The 15,000-nt window shown below is 41.1% G+C and overlaps 2 non-coding genes and 1 pseudogene across 2 annotated transcripts; all 3 read right to left on the bottom strand.

Moving 5' to 3' along the window:
• LOC148165643 (large subunit ribosomal RNA) overlaps positions 1-1,320 on the bottom strand; it is a 4,521-nt pseudogene extending 3,201 nt beyond the window's left edge.
• Positions 1,321-1,978: 658 nt separating this feature from the next.
• On the bottom strand, positions 1,979-2,135 carry LOC148165642 (5.8S ribosomal RNA). Its single transcript, XR_015771291.1, has one exon. It is a non-coding gene; the product is annotated as a 5.8S ribosomal RNA (ribosomal RNA).
• Positions 2,136-3,751: 1,616 nt separating this feature from the next.
• LOC148165641 (small subunit ribosomal RNA) lies at positions 3,752-5,672 on the bottom strand. Its single transcript, XR_015771293.1, has one exon. It is a non-coding gene; the product is annotated as a small subunit ribosomal RNA (ribosomal RNA).
• Positions 5,673-15,000: the final 9,328 nt, after the last annotated feature.

Raw genomic sequence — 15,000 nt, 5'->3', positions numbered from 1 at the left:
AATAGGTTGAGGCCGTTTCGACCCCAATGCCTCTAATCATTCGCTTTACCGGATGAAACTCGTATGCTATGAGCGCCAGCTATCCTGAGGGAAACTTCGGAGGGAACCAGCTACTAGATGGTTCGATTAGTCTTTCGCCCCTATACCCAGTTCCGACGATCGATTTGCACGTCAGAATCGCTACGGACCTCCATCAGGGTTTCCCCTGACTTCGTCCTGACCAGGCATAGTTCACCATCTTTCGGGTCCCAGCGTGTACGCTCTTGGTGCGCCTCTTCTCGCAATGAGAACGAGACGCCCCGGGAGTGCGGGGCGGCAGCCGTAACGACCGCCCATCCTCCCTTGGTCCGCGCAAGGCGGACCTTCACTTTCATTGCGCCTTTAGGTTTAGTTAAATCCCAATGACTCGCGCACATGCTAGACTCCTTGGTCCGTGTTTCAAGACGGGTCCTGAAAGTACCCAAAGCTATAGCGTCGCAGATCGGCGTTTCAACGAGGTCTGTCCGAGAACACCTCAGCGAACAGCCACCCGGGGACGGGACCGGCACCAGGTCCGATCACCATCACGACGGGCGCGCTTGCCGAAGGTCGGACGCTAACTGTGTAGCGGCCCCGCGCCATCTGTATACCGTCGAGCGAGCCGATCGGGAAACACCACGGGTTCATTCGGCGAACGGCGAACCGTCCGAACGAGCTCCACCGCGGGCCTTAGACCGGCACTCAACGGATCGCGACGTCCTACAGGGGGAGAAGTGCACGCGTTCGACGGCAGATCGACAAAACGAAAGGTGCAAACGACGCGTACGCCATCTGTCACACGATCGTCCAGCGCCGCCATCGAGTCACGCTGAATCTCCCCTTTCGACCTTTCGGGTTTCTCAGGTTTACCCCTGAACGGTTTCACGTACTATTGAACTCTCTCTTCAAAGTTCTTTTCAACTTTCCCTCACGGTACTTGTTCGCTATCGGTCTCGTGGTCATATTTAGCCTTAGATGGAGTTTACCACCCACTTAGGGCTGCACTCTCAAGCAACCCGACTCTGAGGAGAGATCCTCCCGTTATCGGCAGCGGTCGCTACGGGCCTGGCACCCTCTATGGGCTGTGGCCCCGTTCAAGATGGACTTGGACGCGCCGCACGATCTCGGGATGACGGATCCTCCCTAACACCACATTTCCCGGCGTCCGGTTTCGGCCGCGGGATTCGGTGCTGGGCTTCTCCCTGTTCGCTCGCCGCTACTGAGGGAATCCTAGTTAGTTTCTTTTCCTCCGCTTAGTAATATGCTTAAATTCAGCGGGTAGTCTCACCTGCTCTGAGGTCGCATATGAAAAATAAAAATTTTTCATTCGGTCATTTCGACGATCACGACACGTCTCCCATTCCTTGCTATACGTGTTCGTCATTTTTCTTTTTAAAAAATGGCTAAGTTTACAGAAACGCTTACGATCTGACGTCTGTCGCGATTTGCATTACACGTCTCGGACACGACGACCGTCTATAACGTTCTCAACCTTAAAACGCCATTTTTTTTTTTAAATGACGACATGTTGAAGAAATAGGACGTGCTACGCCGAAAGACCAGCCAACAACTACAACAAGTAGTAGTTGGTCGCTTTCGCGTCTTAAGATGTCGCGCAAATTTACTCGCTGCACGAGAAACGCACACAAACACACGATTCTACGACACACCACGCAAGAACATGTGCCGACGTAAACACTTTCGTATTTATGATTCGCAAGGTGGACGTCCGACGGACTTTGTAAAAAAAAAATACAAAGCATACCCGTCCCGTCCTTTTTGACGAAAAAACACGCTCGAGTAAACGTCTCGGCACACGTTCGAGGCGTGCGTCGTTATATCGTGACGTAAGTGACGATCACGTACATTAATGAGTACCTATTCGACGCGTCGCAACACATCCAACACGCTCCGACGTTTTCGTCCGAAAACGAAAACCGAGCAGTCTTTGAAATTGACACGACCCTCAGCCAGGAGTGGTCCGGGAACATTATATCCGAGGACCGCAATGTGCGTTCGAAATGTCGATGTTCATGTGTCCTGCAGTTCACAAGTTGACGCGCAATTAGCTGCGTTCTTCATCGACCCACGAGCCAAGTGATCCACCGTTCAGGGTAATCTTTTTAAAATTTAAACGCTCGTTCCACAAGAACCCCGATCATGCCGATCGTCCAGCTGTCTATACACGTCTTGCAAAAATTTTTGCGTACGTGCGTACATCCGAAACGAAAATGATCTTCGTGGTTCCGAAACGTGCCACGTCTAAAATTTCGGTGTTGTGGTATGGATATTTATGATTCTCGCTCTTAATTGTCTTTCGTCCGTACTTTCTCGTCTGAAAGGGAACGCGATCGTCGGTCTCAGTTTTACGCGTACGAAAAAATTAAAAAAAATATTAACCCAAACACAAATTTGTATCCGCGCACCGAAAAAGAAGCACTTTTCTTTTTCACGCGGTCTCCGCTTTTACACGCAAAGTACGAGCATGTATGTGTGAAGATGGGACATGTTCGATACGATTTTAATTAGGAATTTGCCAATTTCCTTTTTCTCAGCAATAATTTTAATAAATAATGCTGCTTTCTCTCATAAACTACATTTTCGGTAGTTTTCCTTTATTGTGTCTTTCATTTAGTGTGCGTGTGTCAAGCACTTTAAAAAGTGTGACGAAGAGACGGTTTTTGATCGATCGGAATCAACACATCATTACATCATCGTACTCGTTATGAAAAAGCGAATTAGTATCCGCCGTAAGCGAAAAGAGATTTTCGCGGGCGGTCTTTGTGTTCGTGTTTCAATTTTCTTTCTATATTTTTTCGTCGCCAAACCGAAGACAGATCGTGAATTTTGACGAAAAAATCTATAGACGTGCCAGACTGAGCGTCTAACATAAAATCCTCAAGTTTACCGTTCTATATCGTGACTTAATGACGATTGACGGTGTATATAATTTTGAAATGGTGCAGTCGTACGCTCCGTAAAGAGAATTTTACCGTTTCTAACGAAATCACTTTACCACATCTACCAAAAACATTAAAAAAGCAAGGTGTGATGTGTGTGTGATCGCTCGTTTAACGGCGCTTTCAAAAAACTCTTTGAAGCGTCTAACGACGAACATCATTCACGCGAATCGTAAAATCGGGAGCGTTTCTCGCCGGTCCCGTAGCCGGGCGTAAATCATTTAAAACCCACGGAGTCGTAACCTAATTCGACACCTGCGATTTTCTTCTTTCTCGACTACTCTGCTACATCCTCTCCGTGTGTCCGAAAAAAGAGGACTTCTAACGTCTTTCGACTTTCGCGGTGGAGTTCACAACTTTCCGCGATCCGGTCGAAAAACCGAAAGCGTCCCTCCTTTTTTCCATCATTGGAAAAGATCGAGAGATAGTACAAAAAAAATCAAAAAATCTAGGTACCCGAAGAAACAGCCGTATGCCCGAGCGAATTCGGTTTTTCTCGTTCAAAAAAGGTGAAAAACTCGATCGCAAGGACCGGCGCTGCGGGCCAGCGTAACGCTATTGTTTTTCCGAATATGTACGATTCGTAGTTCAAAACGTCGTACACACGGTGTTTCAAAAAGAAACAAGCAACGGCACGACAAAAGATCGTGCCGTCGACTCCATGTCATCGACGACGGTGTTGTAAAAACATAAAGTGTACATCGACACGATCAAATAAAAATGCATAATAATAAATTATACATATGTCAAAATTCGTGTGTACGAGGACACGTTAATGATCCTTCCGCAGGTTCACCTACGGAAACCTTGTTACGACTTTTACTTCCTCTAAATGATCAAGTTTGGTCATCTTCCCAGCGACATCGACGACGTCGAAACGCCATCGCGTACCGGTCCGAAGACCTCACTAAATCATTCAATCGGTAGTAGCGACGGGCGGTGTGTACAAAGGGCAGGGACGTAATCAACGCGAGCTTATGACTCACGCTTACTGGGAATTCCTCGTTCATGGGGAACAATTGCAAGCCCCAATCCCTAGCACGAAGGAGGTTCAGCGGGTTACCCGGACCGCTCGGTCAGGGAGGACACGCTGATTCCTTCAGTGTAGCGCGCGTGCGGCCCAGAACATCTAAGGGCATCACAGACCTGTTATTGCTCAATCTCGTGCGGCTAGAAGCCGCCTGTCCCTCTAAGAAGAATTGTTTGTACGCCGACAGTAAAAACCGCGCACGACCACCGGGCGAACCCAGGATCGACGGGCCTTTGGGATGTCGAAATACGCCTATTTAGCAGGCTAGAGTCTCGTTCGTTATCGGAATTAACCAGACAAATCGCTCCACCAACTAAGAACGGCCATGCACCACCACCCACCGAATCAAGAAAGAGCTCTCAATCTGTCAATCCTTCCGGTGTCCGGGCCTGGTGAGGTTTCCCGTGTTGAGTCAAATTAAGCCGCAGGCTCCACTCCTGGTGGTGCCCTTCCGTCAATTCCTTTAAGTTTCAGCTTTGCAACCATACTTCCCCCGGAACCCAAAAGCTTTGGTTTCCCGGAAGCTGCCCGCCGAGTCATCGGAAGAACGTCGGCGGATCGCTAGCTGGCATCGTTTATGGTTAGAACTAGGGCGGTATCTGATCGCCTTCGAACCTCTAACTTTCGTTCTTGATCAATGAAAGCGTTTTTGGCAAATGCTTTCGCTTCTGTCCGTCTTGCGACGATCCAAGAATTTCACCTCTAACGTCGCAATACGAATGCCCCCATCCGTTCCTATTAATCATTACCTCGGGGTTCCGAAAACCAACAAAATAGAACCGAGGTCCTATTCCATTATTCCATGCACACAGTATTCAGGCGAAGTTTTAGCCTGCTTTAAGCACTCTAATTTGTTCAAAGTAAACGTGCCGGCCCACCTCGACACTCAATGAAGAGCACCGCGGCGGGATTGAGTTGGGCCGCCCTCTCGAGCTAAGCCCACCGGCAGGACGTCCCGCGGCACGCCAGTTGACACCGCGAACGATGAACCGGCGGCGCGGGACACAGATTCGACTACGAGCTTTTTAACCGCAACAACTTTAATATACGCTATTGGAGCTGGAATTACCGCGGCTGCTGGCACCAGACTTGCCCTCCAATTGATCCTCGTTAAAGGGTTTAGAGTGTACTCATTCCGATTACGGGGCCTCGGATGAGTCCCGTATCGTTATTTTTCGTCACTACCTCCCCGTGCCGGGAGTGGGTAATTTGCGCGCCTGCTGCCTTCCTTGGATGTGGTAGCCGTTTCTCAGGCTCCCTCTCCGGAATCGAACCCTGATTCCCCGTTACCCGTTACAACCATGGTAGGCGCAGAACCTACCATCGACAGTTGATAAGGCAGACATTTGAAAGATGCGTCGCCGGTGCGAGACCGTGCGATCAGCGTAAAGTTATTCAGAGTCACCAAGTTGTACGATGACGGAGACCGCCACCGATTGGTTTTGATCTAATAAAAGCGCTCCTTCCGTTTCCGGTTGGAGCTCTGTTTGCATGTATTAGCTCTAGAATTACCACAGTTATCCAAGTAAATGTGGGTACGATCTAAGGAACCATAACTGATTTAATGAGCCTTTCGCGGTTTCACCTTAATTTGGCTTGTACTGAGACATGCATGGCTTAATCTTTGAGACAAGCATATGACTACTGGCAGGATCAACCAGGGAACTGCGTTCTTGTTTTAAAATAAGAGAGTTTTAGTCTTTCTTTCCTTCTAGTCATATAAGCTACAATAATCGTAGAATTTCGGAAAGACACCTGCTGCTCTTATAAAAAACTGAACACTTTCCTATTATTGTTTTGAAGAAAGTGTGCGTGTCTGCGAAACGAAAACCTCGTAAGAAGAGACGTAACGCCACGCGATCTTTCTGGATGGAAAATTTTTCGACATTTTTTTCACATCATCCTTGATTGAATCTCCTGCAACAATTTTATTCTTATTCATCCGTTCTAAGTTGTCGTCGTCGTCGAAATAAATAATTTGTACACACTTCGGGGTACACGTTTGTCAAAATTCATGAAATGCAACGTAACATTTTTACTTTAATAAATTTTTACAGTGCATTCAGATCGACTAAACGAACAACGACGGATGAATTGATTTATGGATTTTTATTTGTTGCGACTCATCGGAGGAGAGAGTGAAGAAAAAATAATCCAATATCATGGTTACGGAATAATTTTCTATGACTTTTTCATCCTTGTTTGAATCTTGCAACAATTAATTTTATTCATCCGTTCTAAGTTGTCGTCGTCGTCGAAATAAATAATTTGTACACATTTCGGTACACGTTTGTCAAAATTCATGAAATGCAAACGTAACATTTTACTTTAATAAATTTTTACAGTGCATTCAGATCGACTAAACGAACAACGACGGATGGATTACTTATTTTTGTTGCGACTCATCGGACGAAAAGTAGAAACATAATCCTCCATTGTAATATAGTTTTTACGGAAAATTTTTCTTTTATTTTATATCCTTGATTGAATGCTGCATTTTATCCGTCTTTTTTTCGTCAAAAACAGAGATCAATGCGATTCATCGGACGAAGAAATAATTTCCCAGTTCAAAATTTAGAGATTTTTGGGCACATCGACTTGAAATTTTATCGTAAAGAAAAAATATCGTCGTCGACAAGCAAAAGTTCAAACATTCTCCATACTCTTCGCTAGATTGAAAGCGACGGTTTATTGTGAGATTTCTCTTTAGAAATATTCACACGTTACGAGTTTATGAAATTTTATTTATTTCAAAATTCTCGCTCGGACTTTAGTGAGTTGACGCATTTGTTAATTTTTGGTCGTTCTGACACGAACACATAAAATCTTTGATTGCATTTGGACCGCTAACATAGAAACGCTCGCCGCATCCGCAATCTCGCTGTGCATGGTCAATGGCAAGATTTGTCATCCCTCAAACGATGGTGGGTCCACAGGGTACACATTCCGGCCATCGTCCCAACTACGGGTAAGTCGCGGTGTACGAGAGGTAACAAGATAATCGGACGCACATAAAATCACATTTCGATCGTACGCTTTTGTCCGCTGCTACATACCACCACTACTATCCCTATATATGCCAGCGCGGCAGCGTTCAGCTCTGAATCACTCGATGCGCGAAACGGTCGAAATCCCATAGCGCGCCGGCCGCTCGCTATGGGCGAGGGGTCGGGTAAATCGGTCTGATCGCTCGGTGCAAAAGTCCGTTTGGGTACTTAGAGACGGAATTTTAAAATTCTGATTTCGCAGATCAATTTCAAGGGTCATTAGGACTCGAATGCCGTTAACGGTGTTTTGAAAAAAATATTTTTTACGTTTTTACGGCATTTCGACCGAACACCTCAGTTCCGACTTCGGACTTAGAATAATTTTCATCAAAATTTCGAACGCCTCAGTTTCCAGAGGGTTTTAGATCCCGTTTAGTTAGGGGTTTGAAATTATCACAGCCACCCTTGTTTGGTGTTAGTTCGACCGTAACTTTTGTTCGTTTGCATTTAATTTCGATTTTTCTGGGACTTTTGGTCAATGTAAATTTATCAACCGCTACACTTCCGACTTCGGACTTAGACGAATGAGCGCCGAACGCTACAGTTTCGACTTCGGACTTAGAAAAATTTCGCTCGACCGCCACAGTTTCGAATTGGACTTAGAAAAATTTCGGTCGAACGCCTCAGTTTCGAATCGGACTTGGAAAAATTTTGGTCGACCGCTACAGTTTCGACTTCGGACTTAGAAAAATTTCGTTCGAACGCTACAGTTTCGACTTCGGACTTGGAAAAATTTCGCTCGACCGCCACAGTTCCAACATGAGACTTAGAAAAATTTTTATCAAAAATTCGAACACCTCAGTTTCGACTACGGACTTAGAAAAATTTCGCTCGACCGCCACAGTTCCTATTTCGGACTTAGAAAAATTTTCATCAAAATTTCGAACGCCTCAGTTTCCAGAGGGTTTTAGATCCCGTTTAATTAGAAGCTTGAAATTATAAAATCTACCTTCTATCGATGTTAGTTCGACCCAAACATTTGTTCGTTTGCATTTAATTTCGATTTTTCTCGTACTTTTGGTCAATGTAAATTTGTCAACCGCTACACTTCCGACTTCGGACTTAGACGAATGAGCGCCGAACGCTACAGTTTCGACTTCGGACTTAGAAAAATTTCGTTCGAACGCTACAGTTTCGACTTCGGACTTGGAAAAATTTCGCTCGACCGCCACAGTTCCAACATGAGACTTAGAAAAATTTTTATCAAAAATTCGAACACCTCAGTTTCGACTACGGACTTAGAAAAATTTCGCTCGACCGCCACAGTTCCTATTTCGGACTTAGAAAAATTTTCATCAAAATTTCGAACGCCTCAGTTTCCAGAGGGTTTTAGATCCCGTTTAATTAGGAGCTTGAAATTATAAAATCTACCTTCTATCGATGCTAGTTCGACCCAAACATTTGTTCGTTTGGATTTAATTTCGATTTTTCTCGGACTTTTGGTCAATGTAAATTTGTCAACCGCTACACTTCCGAGTTCGGACTTAGACGAATGAGCGCCGAACGCTACAGTTTCGACTTCGGACTTAGAAAAATTTTGTTCGAACGCTACAGTTTCGAATTGGACTTGGAAAAATTTCGGTCGAACGCCTCAGTTTCGAATCGGACTTAGAAAAATTTTGGTCGACCGCTACAGTTTCGACTTCGGACTTGGAAAAATTTCGATCGAACGCCACAGTTCCGACTTTTTTTCGAAACTGTAGCGTTCAGTCAAATTGCCGTAAAAACGTAAAAAACTTTTTTTACAAAACATGGTCGACAGCATTCGAGTCCTAATAATCCTTGAAATTGATCTGCGAAATCAGAATTTTAAAATTCCGTCTCTAAGTACCCAAACGGACTTTTGCACCGAGCGATCAGACCGTTTTACTCTACCCCTCGCCCATAGCGAGCGGCCGGCGCACTATGGGATTTCGATCGTTTCACGCATCGAGCGATTCAGAGCTGATCGCTGCCGCGGTGGCATATATAGGGAGTAGTGATGGTAAGTGGCAGCGATGACGGACAAGTACGCACGATGAATGGATTGACATGAAATCAAATGTGCGCGTCCGTACGATCTGTTACCTCTCGTACATCGCGACCCCGTTTAATGATATTATGCTAAATTAAAAATAAAAATACATCGATGAAATAAAAAGTGGTAAGTCTCTAGAAAGACAATATACCGCTGTGAATAAAAATTTCTCGATGAATAGCGAAATGTGAATTAGTCCGCCTGTAACGTGCATTTTGCGAACGAATTAGCTAATTCACCGCTAGTTAAAAAACGTGACCACCCAGTGCTCTTATCCAAAGTCGTCTGCAAATGAGATGAAATTAATAATCTTGACTCTAATGCAGACGACAAATTGAATTGAATAATTTACTTGAATAATGTGACGGATCTATAAAATAAAACACAAAGCCCGAAACACCAAGCAGTAAAAATCTCGATTATTGTTCCGCCCGTTGAAAAACAAAAGATCCGTCACATGGTAAGCAGAACTGGTGAAAATTGTGAAAGACTTGTTTCTCCTCCGATAACAAGCTTGAATTAAATATGATCGAGTGAATGATATTGGAAACCAAAGAACGAAACTGAGGAGAAGCAAATGTTCAGTAATATATTATGAATAATTATAATATTAATATAAATAATAATATTATATTAAAAATGGGAATTGTATGTGGTTGATGGAAAAAGTTTTTTTTTCTGTTGACCGCTACAGTTCCCAATTTGGACTTAAAAAAAAAAAAAAAAAAAAAAAAAATTGTGTATACGGAAGGTAAAAAGCAAAAAATAAAATATTTTATTATTTTTTTTACTTTTTTTACGGGTCCCTACCGCTACAGTTCCCACTGAATGTGTCCTTTTCGCGCTAAGTCCATGCAGTCGCTACAGTTCCGAAACTGGACTTGTAAAAATTTCGACATTTTTGAACGCATCAGTTCCGAACGAGGTTTCAAAACTGTAGCGTTCGGTGTAAACGTATCAGTTCCGAATGAGTTTTCGCAACTGTGGCGTTTCATTTTTGTGCTTTCATGGTTGCATAAACAATCGCCAGTGTGAACGCTTCAGTTCCGAATGAGTTTTCGAAACTGTAGCGTTTCATATTTGTGCTTTCATGGTTGCATAAGCAATCGCCAGTGTGAACGCTTCAGTTCCGAATAGATTTTCGAAACTGTAGCGTTCAATGTGAACGCTTCAGTTCCGACTTTGGACTTAGAATAATTTTCATCAAAATTCGAACGCCACAGTTTCGAAAGGGTTTTAGATCCCGTTCAGTTAGGGACTTAAAATTATGACATCCACTTTCGATTAATGTTAGTTCGGTCCGAACTTTTGTTCATTTTCATTTAATTTCAATTTTTCTCGGACTTTTGGTCTTTGTTAATTTTGTCCTTTCGAAACTGTAACGTTCAATGTGAACGCTTCAGTTCCGAATAAATTCTCGAAACTGTAACGTTCAAAGTGAACGCCTCAGTTCCGAATAGATTCTCGAAACTGTAGCGTTCAATGTGAACGCTTCAGTTCCGAATAGATTCTCGAAACTGTAGCGTTCAATGTGAACGCTTCAGTTCCGAATAGATTCTCGAAACTGTAGCGTTCAATGTGAACGCTTCAGTTCCGACTTTGGACTTGGAATAATTTTCATCAAAATTCGAACGCCACAGTTTCGAAAGGGTTTTAGATCCCGTTTAGTTAGGGACTTAAAATTATGACATCCACTTTCGATTAATGTTAGTTCGGTCCGAACTTTTGTTCGTTTTCATTTAATTTCGATTTTTCTCGGACATTTAGACTATGCGAATTTTAGATTTTTCAAGCTGTAGCGTTTGGCGAGAACGCCGCAGTTACGGACAGGTTTTGTGTCAGACTTTCAATAATCTGAAAAAACTCCGAAAAAAGAAAATAATTAGTGTTTTCATGGTTGCATAACAATTTAAAATTCATGCACAAAAATAATCCATCTATATTTCCGTTATTCAAGAATGCAAAGGAAAGACGAAAGTTCGGCAACAATTAGTTTAAGCGGTTGCATAACCATTCAAACGTTATGCTTAAACACAATCCATTTACGATATATAATAAAAATAAAGCTTTATTATCAACTTTGAAGTCCATTCTATTGCTGATCTTTAGACCTATAGATTAGGTCAAGATGTCAAATGTCAAAAAACAACTACAGGTTCCTGTATTTGTAGCAATGCTGGCGCCATCTGTAGAACAGTTACCTAAACTTGAAAGTCAAAAAAATTACAGCTTTCTGTAACTATTAATGTTGGTATCGCCACCTGTTAGTCGAAAACATAATTTAGTGGCGCCATCTATATGACAGGTCTGGAACTTCACAAATGTCAAAAATTACTGGTTTTTACTTTATTTACATATTTTTTTTGAAATTTGGCGCCCATTTTGACCCAAAAGTGGCGCCATCTATGTGTCAGGTCTGGAACTTCATAAATGTCAAAAATTACAAGATTCTGGGTTCATTTACGTATTTTTCTTGAATTTTAAGCATAATTTGACCTGACCTGACCCTAAAATGGCGTCATCTATGTGTCAGGTCTGGAACTTCAGAAATGTCAAAAATTACTGTTTTTTCCTTTATTTTACATATTGTTTTTGAATTTCGGCGCCTATTTTGACTCAAAAATGGCGCCATCTAAATGACAGGTCTGGAACTTCAGAAATGTCAAAAATTACAAGATTCTGGGAAGATTCTGGGTTAATTTACGTATTTTTCTTGAATTTTAAGCATAATTTGACCTGACCTGACCCTAAAATGGCGTCATCTATGTGTCAGGTCTGGAACTTCAGAAATGTCAAAAATTACTGTTTTTTCCTTTATTTTACATATTGTTTTTGAATTTCGGCGCCTATTTTGACTCAAAAATGGCGCCATCTAAATGACAGGTCTGGAACTTCAGAAATGTCAAAAATTACAAGATTCTGGGAAGATTCTGGGTTAATTTACGTATTTTTCTTGAATTTTAAGCATAATTTGACCTGACCTGACCCTAAAATGGCGCCATCTATGTGTCAGGTCTGGAACTTCAGAAATGTCAAAAATTACTGTTTTTTCCTTTATTTTACATATTGTTTTTGAATTTTGGCGCCTATTTTGACTCAAAAATGGCGCCATCTATATGACAGGTCTGGAACTTCAGAAATGTCAAAAATTACAAGATTCTGGGTTAATTTACGTATTTTTTTTGAATGTTAAGCATAATTTGACCTGACCTGACCCTAAAATGGCGCCATCTATGTGTCAGGTCTGGAACTTCATAAATGTCAAAAATTACTGTTTTTCCTTTATTTTACATATTGTTTTTGAATTTTGGCGCCTATTTTAACTCAAAAATGGCGCCATCTATATGACAGGTCTGGAACTTCAGAAATGTCAAAAATTACAAGATTCTGGGTTAATTTACGTATTTTTCTTGAATTTTAAGCATAATTTGACCTAACTGACCCTAAAATGGCGCCATCTATGTGTCAGGTCTGGAACTTCATAAATGTCAAAAATTACTGTTTTTCCTTTATTTTACATATTGTTTTTGAATTTTGGCGCCTATTTTGACTCAAAAATGGCGCCATCTATGTGACAGGTCTGGAACTTCACAAATGTCAAAAATTACTGTTTTTTCCTATATTTTACATATTGTTTTTGAATTTTGGCGCCTATTTTAACTCAAAAATGGCGCCATCTATGTGACAGGTCTGGAACTTCAGAAATGTCAAAAATTACAAGATTCTGGGAAGATTCTGGGTTAATTTACGTATTTTTCTTGAATTTTAAGCATAATTTGACCTGACCTGACCCTAAAATGGCGCCATCTATGTGTCAGGTCTGGAACTTCAGAAATGTCAAAAATTACTGTTTTTTCCTTTATTTTACATATTGTTTTTGAATTTTGGCGCCTATTTTGACTCAAAAATGGCGCCATCTATATGACAGGTCTGGAACTTCAGAAATGTCAAAAATTACAAGATTCTGGGTTAATTTACGTATTTTTTTTGAATGTTAAGCATAATTTGACCTGACCTGACCCTAAAATGGCGCCATCTATGTGTCAGGTCTGGAACTTCAGAAATGTCAAAAATTACTGTTTTTTCCTTTATTTTACATATTGTTTTTGAATTTTGGCGCCTATTTTGACTCAAAAATGGCGCCATCTATGTGACAGGTCTGGAACTTCACAAATGTCAAAAATTACAAGATTCTGGGAAGATTCTGGGTTAATTTACGTATTTTTCTTGAATTTTAAGCATAATTTGACCTGACCTGACCCTAAAATGGCGCCATCTATGTGTCAGGTCTGGAACTTCAGAAATGTCAAAAATTACTGTTTTTTCCTTTATTTTACATATTGTTTTTGAATTTTGGCGCCTATTTTGACTCAAAAATGGCGCCATCTATATGACAGGTCTGGAACTTCAGAAATGTCAAAAATTACAAGATTCTGGGTTAATTTACGTATTTTTTTTGAATGTTAAGCATAATTTGACCTGACCTGACCCTAAAATGGCGCCATCTATGTGTCAGGTCTGGAACTTCAGAAATGTCAAAAATTACTGTTTTTTCCTTTATTTTACATATTGTTTTTGAATTTTGGCGCCTATTTTGACTCAAAAATGGCGCCATCTATGTGACAGGTCTGGAACTTCACAAATGTCAAAAATTACTGTTTTTTCCTATATTTTACATATTGTTTTTGAATTTTGGCGCCTATTTTAACTCAAAAATGGCGCCATCTATATGACAGGTCTGGAACTTCAGAAATGTCAAAAATTACAAGATTCTGGGTTAATTTACGTATTTTTCTTGAATTTTAAGCATAATTTGACCTGACCTGACCCTAAAATGGCGTCATCTATGTGTCAGGTCTGGAACTTCAGAAATGTCAAAAATTACTGTTTTTTCCTTTATTTTACATATTGTTTTTGAATTTCGGCGCCTATTTTGACTCAAAAATGGCGCCATCTAAATGACAGGTCTGGAACTTCAGAAATGTCAAAAATTACAAGATTCTGGGAAGATTCTGGGTTAATTTACGTATTTTTCTTGAATTTTAAGCATAATTTGACCTGACCTGACCCTAAAATGGCGCCATCTATGTGTCAGGTCTGGAACTTCAGAAATGTCAAAAATTACTGTTTTTTCCTTTATTTTACATATTGTTTTTGAATTTTGGCGCCTATTTTGACTCAAAAATGGCGCCATCTATATGACAGGTCTGGAACTTCAGAAATGTCAAAAATTACAAGATTCTGGGTTAATTTACGTATTTTTTTTGAATGTTAAGCATAATTTGACCTGACCTGACCCTAAAATGGCGCCATCTATGTGTCAGGTCTGGAACTTCATAAATGTCAAAAATTACTGTTTTTTCCTTTATTTTACATATTGTTTTTGAATTTTGGCGCCTATTTTGACTCAAAAATGGCGCCATCTATATGACAGGTCTGGAACTTCAGAAATGTCAAAAATTACAAGATTCTGGGTTAATTTACGTATTTTTCTTGAATTTTAAGCATAATTTGACCTAACTGACCCTAAAATGGCGCCATCTATGTGTCAGGTCTGGAACTTCATAAATGTCAAAAATTACTGTTTTTCCTTTATTTTACATATTGTTTTTGAATTTTGGCGCCTATTTTGACTCAAAAATGGCGCCATCTATGTGACAGGTCTGGAACTTCACAAATGTCAAAAATTACTGTTTTTTCCTATATTTTACATATTGTTTTTGAATTTTGGCGCCTATTTTAACTCAAAAATGGCGCCATCTATGTGACAGGTCTGGAACTTCAGAAATGTCAAAAATTACAAGATTCTGGGAAGATTCTGGGTTAATTTACGTATTTTTCTTGAATTTTAAGCATAATTTGACCTGACCTGACCCTAAAATGGCGCCATCTATGTGTCAGGTCTGGAACTTCAGAAATGTCAAAAAT

The sequence above is a fragment of the Gnatocerus cornutus genome, unplaced genomic scaffold (genome assembly GCF_029298725.1).
Source record: "Gnatocerus cornutus isolate USDA-ARS CGAHR unplaced genomic scaffold, icGnaCorn1.1 ctg00000260.1, whole genome shotgun sequence".
NCBI lineage: Eukaryota > Metazoa > Arthropoda > Insecta > Coleoptera > Tenebrionidae > Gnatocerus > Gnatocerus cornutus.
This window is presented reverse-complemented; position numbering and strand designations above follow the sequence as displayed.